Source organism: Pseudophryne corroboree, chromosome 2, assembly GCF_028390025.1.
Source record: "Pseudophryne corroboree isolate aPseCor3 chromosome 2, aPseCor3.hap2, whole genome shotgun sequence".
NCBI classification, from domain to species: domain Eukaryota; kingdom Metazoa; phylum Chordata; class Amphibia; order Anura; family Myobatrachidae; genus Pseudophryne; species Pseudophryne corroboree.
The window spans coordinates 927,653,838-927,658,817 of record NC_086445.1 but is presented as its reverse complement, the minus strand read 5'-3'; the positions used below and the strand labels follow the sequence as shown (position 1 = coordinate 927,658,817).

Here is a 4,980-nt window from a genome sequence, read left to right as displayed (position 1 = left end):
ACTGAGAATCTAGCTGTTGTTTCCCAACCAGTAAGTCATAAGGAAACATTTGTTGGTCAATAACCAGACTGGAGGTGTCACAATAATTTAAAGCATATTTGCCTACCTGACCCTCTCCATGAGGGAGAAAATGCTCTGTTCCTGGACTTTCCTGGTAATGTATGATTGCCATCACCTGTGGTGAGCTAGTTAATTGATAAGAAAGGTGTTTCACCACAGGTGATGGCAATCATACATTACCACCAGGAAAGTCCAGGAACAGAGCATTTTCTCCCTCATGGAGAGGGTCAGGTAGGCAAGTATGGTGAAAATATATATTTTTTTTAAATGAGTGATGTCAGGCTTGGATCCACCACTATCAGTAAAATGTTGATTCGACTATTTACCAATATCAGCCATTAGGAACTAGTATACCTGAAGAGGGCTTTATGTGAGAGGCTGTGAAACAATCATGTGATGTTCACTTTAGGCCTAATTCAGATCTGATCGCAGCAGCAATTTTCTTAGCAAATGGGCAAAACCATGTGCACTGCAGGAGGGGGGGGGGGGAGGGGCCAGATATAACATGTGCAGAGAGAGTTACATTTGGGTGGGGGGTGTTCAAACTGAAATCTAAATTGCAGTGTAAAAATAAAGCAGCCAGTATTTACCCTGCACAGAAACAATATAACCCACCCAAATCTAACTCTCTCTGCATATGTTATATCTGCTACACCTCATACTTGACTACTATTGAAAACGCATTTCAGGGAGATGTGAAAGTAACACCTATCATTGCGGACGAGTACTGCTACATCTTAGAGGCGTGTCATAAAAATGACTTACATCCAAATGTAAATGAGCCCCAAAGTTATTAAGATCTACTTGTTGAAGAAAATACACTGATATTGGTGTATTGTGTTTTACAACAGGTTCCATATACTGGAAAAAGGGAGAGAGAGAAGGCTCTTTTGTGGGCGCACTCTTTAGAAAATGAGGAAAATTCCTATGACATGTGAAAGGAAATAATTAAAACATGGTTTTTAATGTTAACGTTTAAAACGAAAATACCCATATAGTTGATCCATATGAAATAAAGATGATTGAAATTTTAAAATGTTCTGGTCTGTTTAATCACAAAGTGTGATTGGAATGGTTGTAGACATTTCATCGTCTTACCCCCATTTCCCCTGACCAGTACAGAATATCTATATTAATGGGACCGAGGAGTGGTCATAAAGAATTATATGATAAGTACGTCCCAAAAGGGCTACTTAGATTCAGAAATTAGTGGTCACCTGCATTCAAAAAGACCTGACTTTATAACGTGAGCCACAATATTTGGTCGTAAGCCTCAAATAAGACAGAATATAATGGAAGTAAGAGTTAGTGGTGATACTGCTGTTGGCGTCGCAACTCACATAGAAAGGGAAATGATCCCTGCTCTACAACACCAGGTATTCGCAGGAAGTCTCCTCTCCCGGTACTAACCCGGCCCAACGCTGTTTGGCTTCCAAGATCGGACGAGATCGGGCATTGGCAGCGTGGTATGATAGTAGAGAATTTATATGATAGTACACCAATGAGAGTGCACCTATATATGAAATAAGAGAAGGAAAGAAGAGTGTGGAGACAGTTTAGAAGGCGAAGAAGAGAGATGAATGAGTAAAGTAAATTATGTGGATCTGCTTTCTACGTTAGGCACGGCTCATCAAATCCCACATCTGTGGTATTGAGCTCCGTGGATCATAGATGAGAGTCCACGGAAGAATAGTAAAGCATGGGCAAGAGATACAATATCTGTGAGTTTGTTTAAATTGTCTGACAAAAAGACAGCACAAAAAAACAATCAGAGATTGGGTTAAAAATCTGATGGATAATACATTAATTGTCTGTGTCACCAGAGAGATTTAGCCATGAACAGTAAATACTGGCATTAGCCCATGAGGAAAAGAAGAAGAAAAAGAAAGAATTGCTTTCTATTATTTGAATCCTTGGCATGTTATTCAGACTGGGTAGACAATGCAATCATGGTATTTAAGCATCAATTTGTAAAATCTCATTACTAATCATGATACATTCCTGAACTGAGTGTGGAGATTCATTTAGGTTTGAAAAATCAAGTATAATGAATCCCACAGATTAAGCCAGGAAGACAGTGGTATTGTCAGTAACAGAGAAGGCACTGAAATTAACAGTGAATGAACAAAATTCTATAACAATATACTGGTCTCTGCTGATGTAGAATCAGGCAAACAGTATGAGATATTTAACAAATATGAAAAAGTTATTATATATGTGTGTACAGCTGCTGTTTGGAAAATAGAGTTTATAGCAGCAATCTGTATGTGTACTACACAAGTCTGGTAGAATATGTGCTGCAATACAACATATTGTCAAAACACACATATAATGTTACTGTCTGTGTGTATTGTGCACAAGACAGTAGTGGGCTTACGATCACCAGGATTGTAGAGATCAAAGTGGGCAAGTCAGGGCATCTTCAGGTACCGAATGCAGGAGCCAAGAGTTTACTCCATGTGTGGTCCCCTCCGTGGAAGACGCGTTTCGCCCTGGCGGGCTTGTTCACCCGGAAGTGAATTTCAAATCATCTTTATTTCATATGGATCAACTATATGGGTATTTTCGTTTTAAACGTTAACATTAAAAACCATGTTTTAATTATTTCCTTTCACATGTCATAGGAATTTTCCTCATTTTCTGAAGAGTGCGCCCACACAAGAGCCTTCTCTCTCTCCCTTTTTCCAGTACATGTACTCTCTGGCTCTGGGCGCACCACCACTAAGGACAACGTTATCTATCTAAGTTAAAAACAGGTGTTTTTTTCTTTTCTTTCCAATTTTGGAGTATCTATTTGTCCGTTTTTGGTTCTCTCGTATCAATACTGTATTAATTTGACAGGTGCCCGATCGCCCCCTGTCTAGTCATAGGTTCCATATACTGTAAGTGGCCACGAGAAACCTTATTTAAAATGCATGTAGCCATAGGGATCATTGTGCCTTATACCCAGTGCAGGGAAATGGCACTGATGATCTCATTTGAATGTATATACAGGTTGAGTATCCCATATCCAAATATTCCGAAATACGGAATATTCCGAAATACTGACTTTTTTGAGTGAGAGTGAGATAGTGAAACCTTTGTTTTTTGATGGCTCAATGTACACAAACTTTGTTTAATACACAAAGTTATTAAAAATATTGTATTACATGACCTTCAGGCTGTGTGTATAAGGTGTATATGAAACATAAATGAATTGTGTGAATGTACACATACTTTGTTTAATGCACAAAGTTATAAAAAAATATTGGCTAAAATGACCTTCAGGCTGTGTGTATAAGGTGTATATGAAACATAAATGCATTCTGTGCTTAGATTTAGGTCCCATCACCATGATATCTCATTATGATATGCAATTATTCCAAAATACGGAAAAATCCCATATCCAAAATATCTCTGGTCCCAAGCATTTTGGATAAGGGAGACTCAACCTGTATATCTTTTGATTTCTTTTTTTCCCCAAGAATGTAACATCTACATGATCGGGATAAGGTACAATCAGGGAGATTGTTGGTCTATTCAGGGAGTGAGGGAGATTGCTACTATTTCAGGGAGTCTCCTGCAAAATGAGGGAGACTAGGCAACTATGCTACACCTGCAGTGCACATGGTTTTGCTCATTAGCTAACAAATTTGCTGCCGCTATCAGATCTGAATTAGGCCGTTTGTCTCATGTGATACTACCTTCAGACTTACTATACATGCTGTTGAAGTAAAAAAAAATATTACATAAAGAGAACATACAAACTACACACATTATGAGTCGCTATACTTGCAAATACGCGCAGTGAGCACAGCAACACATGGTAACACCCGCATTTACAAGGACATGCCACGGAGATGGATTCAACACTTATTTTATGCAGTACATAATTGTGGTGGTATCAAGCGCCAGACATCATGATGATTTAGAATTGTATATAATGAAGTGGTGTCATGTATGTGTATTATTTGAACGAAACCAGATAGACCGGCCATGTTTACTATTGAAGCAACCAGATTTATGTGTAGATTCATTTGATGCTTGTTGTGAAGTTGTGGGACATTGCAGCGGATAATTATGATTACATGTATGAAAGCTAAAAAAAAAATCACTCTTATTAGAACAGGTAATGAACAGGAAACTCAGGCCAGCCCCTTTGGACGTCCCCAAGGCTGAACCTGTTCAGCATATACAAAGGGACTGGTGACTCATCGTGAACCCCTCCCACAGAAACTAGATAACACATTGATCACACAGGAAGTTAGTGGCTGTAAGGTCTGAGACGATGATGGACTTGCTGGCAGATCAGTTCCTGTATTTACTTACTGAGAGAGAGAGACATAAGATGCATTGGAGGGAATGGTAATTGTATCGCTGGCCTGTAACTGAAACTGTATGTAATGGCATGTAACTGTATGTAACTTTATGTATTAACTGCTTACTGTGTGAGTTGTAATCATGCAACTATAGGTATACTGTACTTTGTAATATATATTGAATCCATATACATCAATGAGCTTTGGAACTCAGATAATGTGTGGGTGCATTGTTTTCTCTTATGGGATGCAGTGTTTTGCGATGTATAGCGCACATTCATGGGATATGGTAATAAGAGATGCAGGCATTTACAATATATATTAGAGCATTTTAAATATTTGTGAGAAATCAATTTGGCATTCTTAGATGGGGGCTCGTCCGGGATATCACGTTCTTAATGATGCACTGTACATTATGAACGCGACGCTGTGGTCGATCAGCTTGTGATGGACGCATCCTAAAAGCTGAGAAAATCATATCCATGTGTATTGTTGTGTTATTAGTAAGACGCTGATATGAAATTCAAGGGACAATGTGTTTCTCAAAATATTTAAGATGCTAAAATGTATATTTATTGTTGCAAAACAAGGTTCAAATAAGTCATATTGTGTTTGATTCAGC

The 4,980-nt window shown here is 38.4% G+C and overlaps 1 pseudogene; it reads right to left on the bottom strand.

Annotated features, from left to right (window-relative positions):
* Positions 1 to 1,421: 1,421 nt before the first annotated feature.
* Positions 1,422 to 1,540, bottom strand: LOC135052661 (5S ribosomal RNA; annotated as a pseudogene).
* Between the last annotated feature and the right edge of the window lie 3,440 nt (positions 1,541 to 4,980).